Genomic DNA, 21,160 nt, shown 5'->3' with positions numbered 1-21,160 from the left:
CACAGTGCACAACTGACTACCTGAACTTCTGCATGGACATTGTTGTTCCCACCAGAACGGTACGCTGCTTTCCCAACAACAAGCCTTGGATAACCAGCAATGTCAAGACCCTTCTCAACAGGAAAAAGATGGCGTGTTCAGAGAGGGGACATGGCAGAGCTGAGGCGCTGCGGGCAAGGGGAACTCAAATTCAAGCTGAAGGAAGCTAAGGAGGATTACAGAAAGAAGGTGGAACAGAAGCTGCAGGAAAACAACTTGAAGGAGACATGGGACTGCATGAAGGTTATCACTGGCCTGAAGAAGAACAGCAGCTCTGTGGAGGGGGACCTGGACAGGGCAAACCAGTTGAACCACTTCTACAACAGGTTTGACTGCCCTGCTCCAGCTCCAATGGCGGTGGTCTGTCCACCATCGCCCAGCCCCCCCCCCACACCCCCTCAATACCAGCAACACTCACCTCCATCATCACAGGCTATCGCACTCCCCACCATCACTGGATTTTGCACCCCTCCCCCACATGGCGATCATGAACAATGAGGTGACAACGACCTCAGTCAACAGCCATCAGACACACAGATCCCAGATGCACCCCCTCCCCCTCCCCATTACAAAAGATCAAGTGACAGTCCAACTTAAGAAATTGCGCAGCAATAAAGCAGCTGGGCCTGGCAGACTGTGCCCAAGGCTACTCAAGGCCTGTGCTGCTGAACTGGGGAGCCACTGAAGCACATCTTCAATGCTTCACGCCTTTGGACAAGTTCCAACACTGTGGAAGACATCATGTCTCACCCCTGTCCCTAAGAAGCCACACCCTAGTGAGCTTAATGACTACAGACCTGTCGCTCTTACATCACATGTGATGAAGACAATGGAGCGATTGGTCTTAGGCATGCTCAGACCCCAGGTACGCCATGCACTAGACCCATTACAGTTTGCTTACCAGGAGAAAGTGGGCGTGGACGATGCCATCACTTATCTTCTACACAGGACACATTCCCACCTGGACAAGGGGAAAAGTGCTGTGAGAATCATGTTCTTTGATTTCTCAAGTGTTTTTAACACCATCCAGCCCCTCAGATTGGGAGACAAGCTCTTGCAGATGGGTGTGGGACGCTCACCTGGTAACCTGGATTACAGATTACCTGACCGAGCGACCACAGTTCGTCAGACTGAAGAACTGTCTCTCTGACACTGTGATCTGCAGCACCGGAGCGCCACAGGGAACTGTACTTCCTCCAGTCCTGTTCACCCTGTACACATCTGACTTCTGCTACAACACCGAGTCATGCCACATGCAGAAGTTTTCTGATGATACTGCAATTGTGGGATGTATCAGGAACGGGCAGGAGGAGGAGTACAGGAGCCTGGTGGAGGACTTTGTGCAATGGTGCAAACTCAATCATCTTCAACTTAACACTTCAAAGACCAAGGAGATGGTGGTGGATTTCCAGAGGTCTAAGCCCACCCTGCTACCAGTCCACATTGATGGGGTCAATGTGGAGGTGGTTAGCACCTACAAGTATCTGGGTCTCCACCTGGACAATAAACTGGACTGGTCAGCCAACACTGACGCACTCTACAAGAAAGGGCAGAGCAGGCTGTACTTCCTGAGGAGGCTGCGGTCCTTCAATGTGTGCAGTAAGCTCCTCAGGATGTACAGCACTATTGTTAAGCAGAAGAGCCTGATCAGCTGGAGACCTCGCTCACTGCTTTGCACAAGGGCCATTGAACTGTTCAATGCCTCACTTAAGGAAAGAGGAGAGATAGACTTCTCTGCATAGTCTGTCTGCCTCTTCACCCCCTCCATGTTTGGTACTGTCTGTCCACTAGCCACTTGTACCACTGTCTTTATGCCTCACTGTTTGCGTGCCATATTAGCTCATCAGCACATATGCATACCCCCCCATCCCACAGCCGAACTGTGGCCACACTTATACATTTTCTTAAATAGTTAAATATATAGATATATAGACTTTACTTTATTTCTGCATTGTTGCACAGTTGACTTATTCATTTGCACTATCACCATGACCACTATCACCATTCTGCATTGTTGCACTGTTGACTTACTCATTTGCACCATCACCATGACCACTATCACCATTGCACTACCACCATGACACTCATTCACACAGAGCACCTTAGAGCACCTTACCATACCTTACTATGCACAGAGAATCACAGGCTCAGTCCCTGCCTCAGTCATTGCAAGCACTTCTGATTTATTAATCACCACTATGTGGATTCTGTTTTTAGAATTGACTTAGATTAAGTGTTAGTATAATTTGTATTTTTGTAATTTGTATTTTAGTATATTTTTATATATTGTATTAAGTGTCAGTATAATTTGTATTTTAGTATATTTAGCATATTTTTTATCTTCTACTGTCCTTACTACTTAGTTGTGTTTTTATATTATATACTTTAATTACTCTTTCTCCTGTTAAAGAATGTGTTTGTGTTGTATGTATGCTGCTGCTGAGACCTTGAATTTCCCCTGGGGATCAATAAAGTATCTATCTATCTCTCTATCTATCATTCAACCCGGATCAGTTTAGTGAGTGACAGAATAACCCGGATCCTTAAAAGGAATCGAGTTTGACAGGCCTAATGTCTGGTACCGAAGAACACGGCTCCGAGAACATGTTAAGAATAGAGCTCGTTCATTGGTTCACTGCGTATTGCTGTCCCCGTACACGTGTTTACACAGGATAACGTTAAGATGGCGGAGAATACAGGTAACATTACGAGCATTTGCTATGATTCTATGTCCATGTATTAATTTATTTCGAATCGTATGCACCAACACTATTGCTGGCATTGCCAAACAAAACAAAACAACAACTTAAGTTATAGCGACTCCAAAAGTCTAATATAATAACAAACGTTAGTAGGCTACGACGACGATAGTCTATATTAGGGTCAATGACGTGACGTCTATATTTTCTATCCAAGAGCATTTTTCTTTTTTAAGTTTATAAAAGATTTAAATGCCTGAAGACACACCATATAGGCTAGGCTATATGTGGGGGCACTCCCATATTCGTAACCACTTTAACTTTTTAAAAATCATTTACCCCTATCATTTATTTTGTGATAATTGTATCACTTTATCTCTCACTCTCTCTCTATAGCTGTAAGATAGGGATTTTGCACTGTGCTAATTTGCTTTAATTACACAATAAATAGGGATTCCTTGTAACCTAACCTAGGGTTAAGATTTTTTGACAAATTGGTACATGGGTCTGGACAAAAAATCAGACATTAGGGTTTATATTAGGAGAGTCTGAGATGAGTTAACATGTAAAAAGTGTTTGTTCAAAGACAGCATTTTTGGAGCAATTGACCAATTAAGTGTTCTCCGAGGAATGGTCAGAGAGAAGTTTAAGGTCTTTTGTATGAGTGAGGTATAAAAACAAAGCTCTTCATGGACATGAAGGTGGAATATAACTTATTATAGCTTAAATCACACCTACACACTACAAGCATTCCAAAAATATATGATTTAGGTTACTTAGCTAGGGTAGATATGGTGGTTGCTATGCTAAATAAAGTGGTTGCTATGCTGGTTCCTAGGGTAATCATTTTGGTTGAGAATAGGGTTGTGGTTGCTAGTTTGTTGATGAAACTTTGCATGCTCCATGAGGGTCATGTGCAGAAGGTCTGACTTGAATTTAAGCCTCGTAGCTCCATGCTACCACACAAAACTTCACCTCTGCAGTGAGAGTGGTCAACTTTTTAAAAGTTTTTCCTTCACAGTTTTTTTTGTGGGTGTTTCAGTGATCCCACCTTTGGAACAGTTGTCAGTGGTCTCAAGCCAGTGCCGTATGTCTTGGTCCCATCCCTCTAGCTCCTAGCGTTACCGCGCCAGAAATGGGAAACCTTGTACACTTTGAACCATTTAACTCCTTCCGGGAATAATCCACCGACTCCAAACTGAACCTGGCTTGTTTGTGATGTCCCGTTGTTCAACATATTCTAATTTCATACTGATCGGCCCAACATAAGTGAGTTTTTGGCTAAAAATGTAAAAATGGCTAAACATTAGCAATTGGTGATGATAATCCAACCTTGGATTAGGCCCGCATTGAGGACAACAAAAGCCCTCAACCTCTTGGATGTCCACCAATTTAAGGAACGACAGCCATGCCCACCGAAACCTCTTGTACGTATCTCCACCACCCCATAGTCCTGAAGATTTATCGTCAGGCTTTGATGATAATTGTACATGGAGGTTCTACAAGGGCAATGTGACAAAGTGAGCAAAGAGAAGATTGTTGGATAGTATTCATTTTCATATTTGCTCTGCACTGTAAGGCTTGCCCTCTGCTGCCAAGCTACCCAGAACATAAAAAAAATGGGACATGTAGTCCCGCAGGAGGTTGTGGTGCACAAAATAACTGCCCATCTGCAAGATGAATGGGTGCTGAGGGTGCAGCTTTCCCTCGCAAGCACCATTTGTGCAGGTATAATGGTAAGCTGGAATTGAAGTGAAAGTGTATATGAGTTAAATCAAAAGAGTGATATAAAATGAACTCTCCTTTCTTTTTCTTCTACTCACACTGGCAGGCCACTGTTGCTGTTGTACTATACAGTGGCTTTGGGGTGCCAGAGAGGATTCTCTGATTTGAGTATGGGGCTCCACAGCTGCACACTCCACCCATTGTGGGATAAAGAGTCATAGGGTTGCAAAGAGCCTTACAGAAAAGATCCTTTGAAAACAAAAATAATTGTATGTGAAAAATGACATGTGGACCCCCAGATAAGTATTGCATTATATTAGTCCCATTTGGTGGATACCTTAAGGTGAAGGGGGATGTGGAATGAAATTGGGTCAATTGTCAAGGCTGTCGGAATATTTTCTTGGCCCCTTGCCCTTGACCTCTGGAGCCTATCCCCCCACTCATCCGACACTCCTTGTTCCACCTGGGTTCCGTCTGTTAGACCCTTTATATGTCTACAGGGGTGATGATCTGCACACATATGGCAATAGGGCCGCCCATCTTTGCCAGACAAATATGTGCAGTCATCACCCCTGCACAGCACAAACATGTTTGGGTCAAATGGCACTTGGTGAAAGTGTGTGCCATCCTGAGGAACATATGACAAGACATTCCATATTCCATATGAGACAATGAGCAATGTATTGACCTAGGAACTATGTTTATATATCTATATTTATCTATCTATCTATCTATCACATTTCTGTAACTCACATCTGCTGAGGCATACTCATGATCAGTTGCCCTGATCTCAGCCCCCTCAGCTGTGATGACTGAGCTGTGATGACTGAGATCAGGGCATCAATATGCAGACAGGAACCATGCATTCCTTTGAAGTCTCTGAAAGAAACAAACAAATGTTGTTTTTCATTATTTTGCTGTACAATATATGATCATTACATATGTAAACAAGTTAATGCGATTACCAGTATACACTCAACATAGTCTTAAAGCTTATGTACCTTCGTACAACATGCAGCTTTTAGATGTTGTATTGATCAAAATTGATCGCTGCATGTTGCAGGAACATGTTTGGATCATATTCCTCCCATCACGAAACAGAATGTGTCTCATTTTGACAAACACATACTTTGTTGTCTGTTTATGTAAAGACAGAGAAAAAAATTACAAGGCACTATTGTAGTGGTTATGAAGGGAACTGCTTGTATTATTGCTTTAGGAATATAGAGCTGCACAGTCCCGCCCACAGCCTATGCCGGATGTAAAAATTCAATGCAATTTCTCCATTGACAATTGCGGTATAAGCCATAAAAACTTAACTGCACGTGGTAGACTTAAAACCAGCTACGACTGTACTAAGCGATTGTATATGCTCCTGTAGACACCAAGAGTTCATGGGGCACTAACCTTGTTTTGAGATAAATGCCTTTTATTCGCGATCTCTTGGATAAGTACTTCATTACCCACAATCCTGAACAATCCCACAATCCCACAGTGATGCCTCTGATTGGTGGAAAGGCCGTTATGGTCATAGGAGAGCCTTGCCTCTCTGTATAGAGTGTCCCAGTGACGCCACTTCCATTTGCCTCCATGGGACCTATCTTTCAAAAAAATTTGAACGCCAGTCTATGGCGAAAAATAAATTATTTTCTGGTCCCGGTTGACTTGTGCCTTGAATTACCCATATGATGTTTGTCAATTTTAAAGACAATTTTTCATGTAAAGACATTTGCAGTTTGTTTCAGAACTATTGAATTACAACATTGTGAAAGATCGTAATTCCAACGACTACAAACCCATCAGTCGCCGCTAGTGACGTTAGCTCATTCACAGCCACACTAGATTGTACAAGCATACCAGCAACAGATCTTAATTGGGCTTTCCTTGCTGATGAAAATACCATGAGTCAGAGGATTAAACACATCAGGTAAGTTGTATTCGTCCATAGACTGGACATTAGATACTGTTAAGTGACATAGCAGGCAGCAAGATGCAACCGTTAACTAGCATAACAGCTAGCATGCTAATCTTATCGTTTCATTACGTTGGTGACGTAGCTTCTACATCGCTCGAGAGGCGAGATGTAGTCCACTGAGCGGATTCAAGACAAAACCAACATAACTTTTGAAGTCTATCGAACAACAGTACTTTCTTGATGTGAAAAATTATCTTTTAAATTCACACACATCATATGTGAAATTCGTGGCACAATTCAAACTGGACCAAAAAATAATTGTTATCTCTCCATTAACTCCCGTTCATATTTTTTTGAAAGACAGGTTGTTGGAAAGCGGAAGTAAAACGGAAGTCACTGGGACACTCTATTAAGTCCATAGACAGTAAAAGAAATGGACGAACAGACTCCGTCGTTTTCAATGGGAGGGCACTGAGTCAAATAGAACGATTTTTCAGTTGGTCCCCCCAGTACTGCGCAGACTCACACTTAACTTCGTGACGTTAGCCATCGAACTGAATCTTGTAACTCATATGATAGATACACAGAAATTCTTCTCACACTTCCTTCGCCTTCAAAGTCATCAAAGTTAAACATTTATTTATGTATTATTATTAATATCATCCTCACCAAGTCGTGTTAATGTTGAAGCTACCATACATGATCATCTTCAAAAACAGTCAACAAAACAAAAAAGTTATAGCCTTGAAGCTAATCTTCTTTCCACTTTTTCCCGATTCCACGGTCAATCCATCTAAAAAAACCTCTGTAATGATTAGTGCCGCTTTTTAAAAAATTAGGTTTACTTTTTTTTTTTTATTATTAGGTTGCCTCTGTGTAATGTTTTTACCTTAACATACGGTCGTGTATGCTAGGGTTTGCTTATGAGTTACCTGTCATAGTAAGGTGGACTGAGCTTTTATCCAATCAATACGGCTATCTCCCTACGGGCTGGCCTTGAAAGAGAGATTACGCCAAAGCTAGCTTCCCTCCAACCGAACAAGTTAACCATTCTTCTTACGGGTAAAACCAACGTTACGGACGAGGTAGTGGAGTCTGTTTTGCCTTTGTAGTGTTTATGTGGATTACACAGAAGCTACAATATCGGCACAGGATATATGTTATATGAAGTTATGGTATTTCAAAAAAATCCTAGAATGAATGGACTTCTATGGGAGTTAGCAGAGAGGTGGTCCCTCCAGCCTACGTCGATTCTTCTACTTCCGGGAATTCGCCTGCCCCCTTGATTAAGTCCCATTGTACCGATTTGGATGCAGTTCCACCAGAGTTCCACTGGGGGCGATCGCCATGAGTGCAGAATGAATGGGAGTCAATGGAGCTAGACAGCTAAATTGGTCTCTTTCACCTGATTGTCGTGGACAAATCTCAGATTTGATTGTAGTTTGTATAACTTCAACATGGGTTATAGGTCAAAAGTTGAATGAATCAGTACTTATGTCCTTTTGATTTCTTACAGGTTAACAGTTTGTTGCACATAACACGCTAGCGTTGTGCTAATGAATGACGCCATTGACACATTTGAAGGGCTTTTAGAACAATTAAGTGACTTTAAAAATATAATACTCAACCAAGTGTATTTTCTTTGCCTCCCCTTTCGAATGCAATACTCAAATTACTTGAAAAAAAATATATATCCCAAGAAAAGTGGATTTTGAGGGGTACAGCTCCATAGACCTCCATGCATTCTGCACTCATATCGAGCGCCCTCATGTGGAACCATATTCAGAAACCGGAAGTTTTCCGAGAGTGGCAGCACAATCTTTGGTAGCAGTTCTCCTTTAGACATTCTCTGGTCATAGTTTGAAACTTTCTCAACGAAAAATATTGAGATGGCGAAAATCTTAATGTGATTAAAAAACTTTCTTGACGAATATTGGTACTTGTATCAACAAGGATTGGGGTTTTTATACATAACACGAACTTAGTCAGGGCCAATACACTATCAAATAGACCACTGTAAATGTTAGTTTAAACACTCAAACTTTTCAGGTATTGCTAGCCGACAGGCTAACCTTTAGCATTTCCGACATTGTATGTCATTACACAATGCAACTAACATTAGCCTATATGCTGCAACACAGGTTTGAAATATATTATGTTTTAGTGAGTGTCCAAAGGGGTGAAAGCCACGTTAAATCGGGTCACATTATTGACTGTGTCCGAGAGTCAGTTTGTGGGTTTTGTAAGGGCTAGCATGAGGGACAAGACCTACAAAGTTGTGGTGAGTTAAGCAGGGAGGTTGGTAACGTTAATGCTGCTAGCAGTGCTAGTTAACATTAGCTAGGCTACTGTAGCCTTCATACTGTATGATTCATATCAATCATTAACCTAGGAATACTTAGTGCATTTAATGAACATTTTGTGTAATAATTCACGGCAAATTAATAAACTGAATATGGTGGTCCAAGAGCAGACCATGCATCAGCCCGACTGAGCAGTGATGACAACACGGGATGAGTCAGGTAACGTTACCAAGCACTGCAGTTAACGTTAACCGCTTTCACACACACACACACGATATAAAATACACGATGATAAATATAAAATTCAATATCAAAACACTATTATTTACACGATTACTCCTGAAATAACTGCTATTAACTGCACAATCACTATATAAAAATCACTGTTTGGAGGAAAGAGCAGGTGCTGTCGCCCGGGTTGGAAATGGCAAAATAAATCATTTACCGATTTTGCCTATATTATTCAGTGAGGCGCGGTGGTTTATGGGATGAGTAGTTCCTTTGCTCGGAAATGAAAATATGTATACAGTCTTGTACCTTTGACTTTTTTTGGATTTTCTCTTCGTTTTTTCACTCGAAATGATATGTTGTATGCTTATAAGTTATGCCGTAGCTGGTTAGCCTAAGACATGCTGTAAAACTCTTTAGATACGGATTTTTCCAAACGTCAATGGGACAAATGAATGGGAATCTTACATCCGGCACCTAACCGCATTTTGGCTGTGGGCGGGACTGTGCAGATATTGCATACAGACAGAGTAAATTCACATTAAAGCAAATGTAATACTGTACTACTAAAAACATAATTTCATATGTTTCAGATCGCTTTTTTATAACTATGCTGTAATCTTTTGGGTATATTCACTTGTCTTTCACTGGGCCAAGTGTTGCTTTTACCTTCTACTTTGGCCACTGTCTCAGGGTTGTACTAACTCTTGTGTGTGCTTAAGTGTGAATTTTATATCTATCGACAGTAGATCAACCTTAGCTGGGAGGATTTCAGGTCCATTTCGTTTTGAATTGATTGTCTTTGCCATGGGAATGTTATTGTGAGTATTATTTACCACTGTAGAGTTTGATGGGACCAGGTAGATGGACCCAGATGTATTACATGGCATCACCATGTCCTCTGACAGCAACCTCCCCTTGTAAACCTCCAAATCTGGTATGTCCACAAACTGTTGATAATAAATTGATGTAAAAAAAGCTACATCATTACATCAGCATACACATACATCAGAATACCATTATAGACCTATACTAGATTAAGGTAATGATTAGTCAGTTGTTGCACCCCAAAAGGGAGGGAGATTTAACTGTGAGAGACTTAAAAGCAAGCCTGGGCATTAACATGTTTGTGAAAAAATATAATGTCCGCAACACTGCTTTTGACTCCCATATATTTAATGCACAGCAGGCAACGTTTCGTTTTCGACCCTGCTGGGTCTTCTTCAGGCTTTTGGCTAGCCTATATTACAGGAAGCTACACCAGGCACGTAACTGAAGTGTTCTGTTCGCGACGTGTAAAATCAGAGAATGTCTAATAGGAAGGGCTCTGGTAAAATCCATTAGAGGAATGGTCTATTTTCCCGAACCTAGCCTACAGGCCACTAACACGCCAGGTGTAGCTACTTCCATTGATTAGGCCATAGACTATGGATTAGGCCTATTGGAAGCTAATTGTTGCAGTACATACCGCGAACGGAATGCTTCAGTTACGTGCCTGGTGTAGCTACACTCATAAGAAACTGACCACACTACCCAGAGATTTAGCTTGTTGAACCTATAATCTTCTAACCTAAGTGTTAAACCACAAATAATAATATTAGCAACAATATCTTATGCTCAACTAAGTATGGGTATTGTTCTAGTCTAAACGGGGAAAATCAAAAACACAATACCCGTGCACTAGGCTAAGTTGCTATCACTAGAGCTCTGGTATTTACACTTCAGTCTAGTTTATGTCTTCTTGCCAGTATTATATTGACCTTTGTAGGCCTACAATGATGTTTTGTTTGATTACTTGCTGTTTACTTAGTGTTTTGTATGTCTTCCAGAGCACATCCTAATGTCAGGCTACACAGCTTTCTAGCCTACATTAGGTCATCACGTTAGAAGCAAAGGTTTGTGACCTAACTTTTATTGTGGTGCTAGTTAGTTTCTAGAAGTCTTTTTCTAGTAGGCTAATACAGGTTCTTATGTGCTCGTCAATGTTTGGGAAAGTCAATTCATGGGTTTCTTCAGGTCACTTTCCACAGGTGTATAAAATCAAGCACCTCGATTATGAATGTAGACTGCATGGTGCTTGATTAATACACCTGTGTAAATGGACCTGATGAAACCCATGAATTGCATATCAGATAGAATTGATATTACCGAATGTCTTCTTGTGGGTGTGCTACTTAGTACATCATACACCTTCCCACAGTCACTAAAATATTTTTGTTTCCATTGTGCCAGTATGTTTTGTGTGAGATAGTGAATGTCCTGTGTACTATTAGTATCTTGTAACTTGACAATAATACACATTTATTTACTTTAGGTACCCAAACAGAATTCTTCATGAAAAATATGAGTATTGATACAAGCACTTCGGATACACCATGGGCATGGGGGCCTGTTACCTCTACTGCCATCAAGCCTGTTCATCCAAGGCCAGCTAGAAGACCTCGGGTTGATCAAGAGGAGGATGAAAGCGACATCTCCACAATAACACCTGATGGCTCCACCTATGGCCCAGCGCAATCAAAGAGCAATGTAATAGAATCATCACAGCCAACGAATGTGTTTTGTGTGTTGTCCCTTCGGATCCCCAGGACAATACAAGCCGAAACAACAACTCAGACCTTTTCCCCTAAATAATCCCAGCACCATCTTACAAAGGATCTGTAGGCCAGATGTCTTCATCGTCTGGCAAAAAGAGGACATTGTTAATTCTGTGCATAGTTTGGATGTTCTTGTTTTGTGTTTGCATTATTTTAATAGACTGCAATATTACTATTTGTCAGTGTTTCACGGACCAAAAACAGTAGACCCACTTCAACAGTATATTACACAATAGGCCTTCTCACTGAACCATCTTGCTTATTGTCTTTGCACCTTGCTTATAGTGTCAGAGGATTCATATGATTTAAACTGGCATAGGTTACATCAGTGTTGCAGAACTGTTTGAACAAGTTGGTTCAATATTGCAAACAACTCATCTAATATATTTTACCACATCTACTTGTGGAACACTTGAGAGCTTGCGGACCACACTTTGAGTACTACTGCTGTATGTAAATATAATAAAGTTATTTATTGAAAATTGACCTGTTTTGTATAGGAATTTCATCAGTTTTTGTCCCTTTCAAGCTAAAGGTTTATCTTACCTTTCATATCTTCTGTCTCACAGAGGGCCATAGTTGTCATAGTCGAATGTTTAGTGCATTTTGAAGGGAGTACATTATGCTAAGGCAGACTGGTTCTAATCCTGGGTACATACAGACAACACGGGTACTGGTGTTGCCCATTTTTCTAACCACATGAGCAATCCCCTTACGAAAAAGTAGTATAGGAATCTTATAGTATTTGGGACACAATATTATAGTAATCTTATAGGAATAATTATTATAGGAATAATTGGGATATACTGTAGAAGTACTACTAATAAGTCAAAGTCAAAGTCAAAGTCAGCTTTATTGTCAATTTCTTCACATGTTCCAGACATACAAAGAGATCGAAATTACGTTTCTCACTATCCCACGGTGAAGACAAGACATATTTGACCAATTTTAAGTCCACAGACAAACATAACATTCAAGTAAACAAAAAAGTAAGTAAATAAGTAAATAAGAGGGCACATATAATAATAATGAAAAAATAAGAGCAGCAAAATTTTGTTGAAATTGTGCATAGACAGTCAATAAAATACTAGTGCAAATACTGTAAAATACTATAAAATACTGTTTGACCTAAGTAATAAAGAAAGTGGCATAGTGGTGCAAGTTATGTAAGAGCAGCAGAAGTGTTGTGTTTTCAGGACAACAACACCAATTTGTAAAGTGTACAAGTGTGCAAGTGTTCAAGTGTGCAGGTGGAGTATAGAGTTATAACTCTATAATATCCTGTAACCGCTATAGTTTTTCTATAGTAGTCTTATAGTACCTATAGTATGTCCAACTACTATAGTATTCCTATAAGATTACTGTAATATATAGTAGGCTACTTTTTCTATCATACGTGACAGAAAACAACTTGAGTAGGCTAACCTCTGCCAAGGTCAGGCTATCAAAGCCATAGATCTCATTACCAGAGAAGTCTTGTAGCACACATTCTCTGCTTATGTAGGCATTCTGGTACAATTCCAGCAAAATATAGCTAGGTAGGTGTGTGCATTTAGATCTATATATATATATATATATTGGGCTATGACCAAGTGGTCTTTCAATGATAGTTATGGTTTGAATTCCATGATACTATCTATTCCGATAGCATTAGCAGGCTAGGTCAGTGGCTGAACTGCATTTAGGGTGCTTACCTGTGTTGTGAAGTAAAATATCTACTAGGAAGATTGCAAATACTTTTGACTGTGTAAATAAATAGGTCTTTATTTTAAAATGTTTCCAACTGTTTATTACTTGAAAGCAAGATGACGATTGTCACAAACGTTTACCTCTTTTAGGAGAAATTTTAAGCTGACAGGCAATTGTTACCATTCTATTAAACTAACGTTCACGACAACAAACGATCAGGAAGCGGTTCTTCTTCCTACTGGATACTAGGATCAAACACATGAAGTTGTATCTCGAAGACATTTTTGTGCAACAGTTTTGACTCGAAGTTTTAGCCAGGTTTTAGCACTGTAAAGTTGAATATGGAGCATATCACAGGCAGAATCGGATGAGGACGCACTGGAGGAAGCGTCACAGTACTGTTAGCCAATCAGAGGTGAATTCATTAGCATGTCATTAATATTCATGACTAGAGGCGAAATCCAGTCGTTCCTCCCCGCCCACCTTTTCCACCAAACTAGAACAGCATGAAACAGAAGCAGGACAGCATTTTTTTCACCAAAACCGGCTGTATTTAAGTAGGGAAAACGTGGATTACTGCTATCTTCCTCCCTCTATGGCTACGTCTGAGCCTGCTAGCATAGCAACATGCTAACACATTCGTGCCGCGCACCAGAGTGTTTGAGTGCACGTACTGACACGGGAGAGGTATGACTCAACTAGTGAAAGTTAAGGTAAGAACATATATTACTACTGACATTGGGTGGCATGTTCCTTCAGCATTGACACTTAACACTTACTGCCAGCTCTTCATGTGAGTAGAAGCACAACACGAGTTATCCAGACAAAGGTAATCACCACATGGTTTACATCGCGCTCCGTTATTACAAAAATATGTTAAGCAGTTAAGCAAATTGCCGTTTTGATCGAACCTGTGACGTCACATGCAACTGTAGTTCGGTATCACCGTCTTAAAAAAAAAACACAAAACAATTCAACTGATCCTAAAAATAAGGTATGACCACTAGAAGCAATAGAGGTGACCCCATTGCCCAGCATATGGAAGGCATTAAATTAAGATCCCAATGTGCAATGATATATTTTTTTCCAAAAAAAAAATCCCATCCACTCCGCTAAACTCTAGGAACGCAACCAGTAGGTGGCAATGAGATTACTTTCCCTCCCTATGGCTGACTTGGATGTGGGCGGGCCTTCATGCAGGCTGCTGCGAGATGTACTTGTACCAAGTTGCATGACTTACCCATTATCTATTAATCTCCAGTCTGGGTAACTGCCATGCGAATCTGTCACATTGTATCCACCTGCCGCTAGATGACGTAGTTACATCACTTTAATATAATTGGGGGCCTAGCAGCGAAGGCAAAGTTTCGGGACACTCCACTGACCACTCACGCTCATTTACGGATCTCTAAACCCAACCGTCTAGCGCCACCAACGGGTCAAAATTTAGGCCGAAAATTGAACCGCTGGGTCTAAAGTTATGAAATTTGTCGCACTGATTCAGGACCATCCAATGATCACTCTCACTAATTTACTGAACTCTATGTCCAACACTCTAGCGCCACCAATGGGTCGAACCTGGAATGCATTCACGCATGTGACCATTGAACGGTGCGTCCTATTTTCACAAACCAGGCACTGTTGGAATCCCTGGACCGACCTGAGTTCAATGACCCCTATTACGTCACTTTCCGCCACATTGGACCTCCACCATATTAGATTTAGTCCAAACTCTACGAAAAGTTTCAGTGTTTGTAAATTTCTTCCGATTTTCACGAAACTTGGCGGAGATGATCATCAGACCGAGCCGCACAAAATAAAGTTGCCAGATTTTTCAATTTCAAGTTTGTTTGCCCATGACAGCCAATTAAATATGGTGACGAAGCCGCCAAACAGGAAGTGGACAAACATCTAGGTGACGCTTTGAGTTAACATAACAAAACTCGATACCATTAGTCAGAACACTGTCCCAATCACTCACAGCAATTTTCATGCATATACATTAAACACACTAGCGCCACCACCAGTTCAATGCTGGACATGCGTTCATGTGCATGATCCTTGACTCTTTTGTCTGATTTTCAAAATTGAGGTAGTGTCTGAATCCTTGGACCATCCTGAGTTCATTGAACCCTATCGCGTCACTTTCCGCCATATTGGACCTACGCCATATTGGATTTGGTCCAAACTCTACGAAAAGTTTCAGCGGTTACAAATTTCATCTGATTTTCATAGAACTTGGCGGAGATGATCTTCAGACAGAGCCGCACAAATGATACTTGTCAGATTTTTCAATTTCAAGTTTGTTTGCCCGTGACAGCCAATCAAATATGGTGACGAAGCCGCCAAAACAGGAAGTGGACCAACATCTAGGTGACGCTTTGAGTTAACATAACAAAACTCGATACCGTTAATCAGGACTCCCAATCACTCAGTAGGAAATTGGCAACATTTGGCCTCTATAGGGGGCGCTGCAATACAGGAAGTGAGCTTTTATCTCAGCAACGCTTTGATGTATGAAGTCCAAACTTGATACAGGGACAAAGTAGCTGATTGTGAGAACATGCAAGGAAAGTGGTCTCATTCGGCCTCTAGGGGTGCTGTAATAAAGAAAGTGAGCTCATATCTCAGCAACACTTTGGTGTATGAAGTCCAAACTTGGTAGAGGGACTTCCAAAGCAAAGGTAATTTATTCCAGGTCACCACACCACTATATTTGAGAGTACACTTGTTGTTTTGAAGTCTGCATTACTAGCTCTGATGTGGTACGCATGGGCATCCCTACTCCTAATGAAGTGATTTTTAAGGTATGCCGGTGCCTTATGATTGTAAACATTGTAGACCACCCTGAGCTGGAGCTGTACCTTTCTGTAATGCCGTTGCCCATGGAATGATATGGAGTTGTATGGGATTTAAGCACACCTGCCATCTCTAGTAGATCTTTAAGAAGCCAGCTCTCAAAGTTAGCTCCTTGATCTGAATGGATTCTTTTCGGGAACCCATAGATGCAGAAACATTTATCCCAAAGACATCGGGCAACTCGATTTGTGGACTGGTTCCGACAGAAGGCAAGAGCTAGCTTTGAGAAATGGTCTGTGACAACAAGAACGTCAGTTGTCTTCTTGTCACCCAATTCCGCTGTCCAAAAAATCGAAGCAAACTAGTTCCATGGGAGCTGAGGTGCGGATATTCTACAGAGGGGCTCAGGCGCCTGGCTCAGGAGTATTCCCTAGAACATCTCTGACAGTGCTTCAGGTAACTCATGATATCTCTGCATGCCTGTCCAAAAAATCGTTCACTGGCCAGAGAAACTCCATGAAAGATTTGCTGTTTCAGAGCTTTTGGGGTGACAAACGCTCTGAAATAGCAAATGTCCATGTGGTGGTCCCTCTTCACTCTGTAGAGGAGTCCATTGCGCACCTTCAACTTCTTTCAGTGTTTCAACAGCCTGAGTAGAGGACAGGGCTCGACTCGGCTGCTGTATCGCAAGCGTTAGGCCTCCTACTCCGCTGCACATACAAGAGGACTCTGCTCACAACAGCATCTTGCTGTTGTAGATTGTGCAATTGGCTGAGTCGAATGGAAATAGATGGATCTTCCCCAGGCAGTTGCAGTGACTCTGGGCTTGTGCAAGACAACCGAGAGACCCCCCCAGTGTGGTGGGCATCCATGACTGCTGACACCTCCTCAGCACTGATAGCACTTCCAAAAGGCAAACAGGGATCTGGTTCAGGACTCAGGACTTCATCGCATGGTCATCGGTGGTCTGAACGGCTTGGCAATTGGTGGTCATTCGAAAAGCATCTTGCACTGTGCCGGTAACAACTCCATTGACTTCATCCAACAGAGACAAGTATGGCTGTTTCACCAGACGATGGCTTAGGTCAAGGGATTGTTGTCAGACCATGCAGTTAAGTGCACCCCTTTCAGTCCGTGGGAGAACTTATCACATACAGCACTTCAAAGCAAGTAACTCTAATCGATGAGCTGGGTAGTTCAATTGGGCATGTGACACTGTTTTGCAAGCAAGGGCCACTGGCCTCGCAACCTCTTCACCAGGCTGAAGCTGGGACAGCGCCAATCCCATCAAACCAAAGCATACTGGCAGGATGGACGGCAATATATGTCAATATAGTCAAAAGGTAAAGATCATAATAAAAAGAAAACAGGGTCATTCCACGTCAATTAAACCAGGGCCCACGTACTTAGGTCTCAAAAAATTCTGAAAAAATTACCAAGTGTACCCTTGTTACCCAGGAGACACACTGTAAAATTACTTTTATGTAAGATCAATACTATTCAAGATACAGCCAGTTTTACAGGGGGAGGCGGGTGTCGATTTTGTTCGGCCTCTTTTTTTTGTAAAAGTTCACAAGCCCATAGCGTAAGAACTAAACCATGTAGGAGACTCAAATTTTGCATGCCTGTACATTTATAGAAGTAGTATCAGGGTTTCCGTTGTCCGTTAATTAAAAAAATGAAAAGTCCGAAAAAATTAAATCTCTCCGGTCAAATTGTCCGATTGAAATTTGCTAATAATCCCGTCCCCTAATGCAATCTGAATTTGAGAATAAGCCTTAGCCTAATATGTAAGCCTATATTATAAGTCCTCTGGCTATGTTTTTAAATGAACAGGCTCTACCGTTTGAAAAGTAAACAACACGCATAGCCTATGCATTTCAAATAGGAAGCGCACGCTTAAAATGTCCATGTTAAACAACAAACAAATAAGTGAAGTGGTTCAAACATGGCCAGGCCCAGGCAGACTAGCCTTAAAAGTTTTTTCAGAGGCCAGACGCAATGGATGATGATAAATTGGTAACGTCTGAAGCCTCAGATGTTCGGTCAACTCCAGCACCACCAGATAAAAAGCAGAAGTGTCGGGCGTATCTGTCGGAATCAGTGAGATTGGGAGTTGCGGGGGGTGCGGCCGCTCCAAGACACTGTCATTCTCCGTGTACACTGGACATGCAAAGTGTTCTTTACCCAAAGCATACAGTAGGCCTATGCATTCTCTGTATGATCTGCAGGATTAGGGCTTCCTCGACGAGGAGATTGCTGGTCCGCCTCTTTCCCAGAATAGGAAACATTTCTTAATTTATTGTTATCAAACAAAGAGGCATAGCATTAGGGGGTAGTGGTGTGAGCGCTCATTCTTGTGTGTGCACATCTATGTAAGTAAACAGTCACCAATGGAGATAATGTGGGTAGCAGCAACAAATAACTTTTTAAAAAGCCTCTTTAAAACAACGAATGAAGCGGATTCTTGCTGTCCATTAAAAAATATACTGGCTAGATGTTGTTAGGCATGTTTAAGTTAGGCTAATGAACATGTTGCATTCTATACAACCTGATTATGTCATTCTTTAAGCTACATAGCCCGTCTCCAGTTTTCCTCAATTTGACTACGGTAATTAAGAAGCGATAATAGGATATTTGACCGGCGTATCATCAAAATGTCCGGAAAACGAAACCTCTGCCGGTCACCTTGACCGGCACCATTTTTGTCTAGCGGAAACTGAATAGTATGTAGCAAAATCGTCTCGATTTATTTTCCTTACTGAGATAAGTAGAAACACTCTCACAAAAAGCAATGAACAGAAAATAAATTCCTTCAGGGTCTGAACAGCAGACCTCACAAGTCTGAAAAATCATTTTGGTTCTCATTTTCAGAGCACCCAAACACCTTGTGGGAATTAAATATGTTTTTTCTTTATTCTCCATGATCCCTTCTTCTTAAAACCACCAATTTGACTTGTCTTATGCAAATCTTTCTTTTTTACTTTCCACCCTGAACATGGGCAAATGAACTTGAGAAAGGTAAAAATCAATTATTTAACTCAAGGGGAGATGGAAAATGAGTCCAATTCCCCAAATGGTGTAATATCCCTTTTATACAGTGTTGTGAGACTGACCATTGTAATTCAGTGTGGGTGTGGGTGGGTGGGGGTTCTGTCTGTTCAAAACAGGAATATGCTGGATAAGATTACAACATTTGGTAGGAAAATAGCTGGATCAGAGAAGTGAAAAGTATCATTCAGATTTCTGAATGAATACACTATTAATGAGTATCAGCATCTTTGAAGATACTGGATGATCCATCCCACCCCCTCTTCCCGGAGTACTCCACTCTCCCCTCAGGACTCCCCTCGTTATAGAATGCCACATGCAAAAACAAACAGCTATTACATCTTTTGTGCAAAGGAGCATTAAAGATCCTTCCTTAAAGGGATATTCCACCATTTGGGGAATTACTAATTTTCCACCTCAGCTCGAGTTAAACAATTGATTTTTACCTTTCTCCAGTTCATCTAGTCTGGCAATACCACCATTTAGCTCCAGCCTGCATAGATCATTGAATCGGATTAAACCATTAGCATCACGTTTAAAAGTGACTAAGATTTTCCTATTTAAACTTGTCTCCTTTTAAGTTAAAGTGTAATAAGACCAACAGAAAATGAAACGTGGCTTTTTTCTAGGCTGATTTGACATGGAACTATACTCTCACTCAGGCGTAATAATCCAGTCACTAACCAATTCGTCTGCTGCAGCTCAACCTTGTTGCTGGAAGTTAGAGTCGGTCTCAATTGGTGTACTTTCGTGAAGTAGCCTACCCTATGTGCACTGTGTGCTTACTGGCGGAGTGCGCAAATTTTAACAATAGTATTCTCATATATCAAACACTAACTCCGTGCACTTCACGGAAATCATGATCGCAACATTTAAATATAACTTTATTGCCGTCCTCAATTTGACAGTGACATGGTCATAATAGTGTCAAAACATGAACCGTTTGTTATAACTTGCTTGTACCTCTTTAAAAGGGACACCAGGCAAGCCTGATGCTTTTTCTCTAAGAAACTCCCCCTCGCTCGGTCTGAAGGTCTTTTCCTTTTCTTTGCATCTTCCGTCAAGGGTTTTCGCTGCTTCTTCGCCGGCACTGCCATTATACACACGTTTGCAACAATCGCTAGCGTTTCGTTAGCCTCCCTCTGTGCTGTGGATGCAGGATGGAAACTGAAACTGCTTTGGTCACCGGGTACGATACACTGAACTTACAAGCGGGATATTCTTCCTACAGGCAGTAGGGGCGGGCGAGAGAGTCTTCATTCGCCCTGTAATGAGTCATTTAACCATATACCGACTTACGAAGATGAGTAATTAACACGAAAACGTTGCCTGGTGTCCCTTTAAATTGTGTTTTCCACCGCTGCTGCTTCAGCTTTCTCAACCGTGATTACCACGAGTTTGAAAACGCTCCCTCCCCTTCTGCTATTTGGCCAAGATGGTGTCAGTTGAGGGCGAAAAGTGTCCAGCGTTACACCCTCATGCACTCAAATTAGGTATTTTAAGTGCAGAAGTACGTGATTTGAGACAGTCTTAGCCTACGGGGACTATTGTCAGGTGCTGCATGATATCATTGTGCTGCTGTGCCCATTGTGTTCCTGGATTATTATGCTGGAATGAGTGTATAGTTCTATGTCAAATCAGCCTAGACACGTTTAATTTTCCGTTGGTCTTATTACACTTTCTAACTTGAGAGGAGACAAGTTTTAAATAGGAAAATTACCAGAAATCTTAGTCACTTTTAAATGTGATGCTAGCAGGCGAGAAGCTAATGGTCTAATCGGATTCAATGATCTATGCTAGGCTGGAGCTTAAACTGGTACTGCCAGACTCAGAACGGCTGGATGAACTGGAGAAAAGTATAAATCAATTGTTTAACTCAAGGGGAGGTGGAAAATTAGTAATTCCGCAAATGGTGGAATATCCCTTTAAAGATGCTATGTGTCGTTTCCTATTTCCTTTAAAGTTAAAACATCTAGAAGATACCTAGTAATACCAACAGAATGTTAAGAAAGATCCATTTTGTTTTGAAATGTCAAACTCATCTAAGCTCAGTGTTGTACAGATAGCCCCTGTAGTTAGCATACACACCAACTAGATCGGGGCTGGCTCTCTTGT

The sequence above is a fragment of the Alosa alosa genome, chromosome 1 (genome assembly GCF_017589495.1).
Source record: "Alosa alosa isolate M-15738 ecotype Scorff River chromosome 1, AALO_Geno_1.1, whole genome shotgun sequence".
Taxonomy (NCBI): domain Eukaryota; kingdom Metazoa; phylum Chordata; class Actinopteri; order Clupeiformes; family Clupeidae; genus Alosa; species Alosa alosa.
This window is presented reverse-complemented; position numbering follows the sequence as displayed.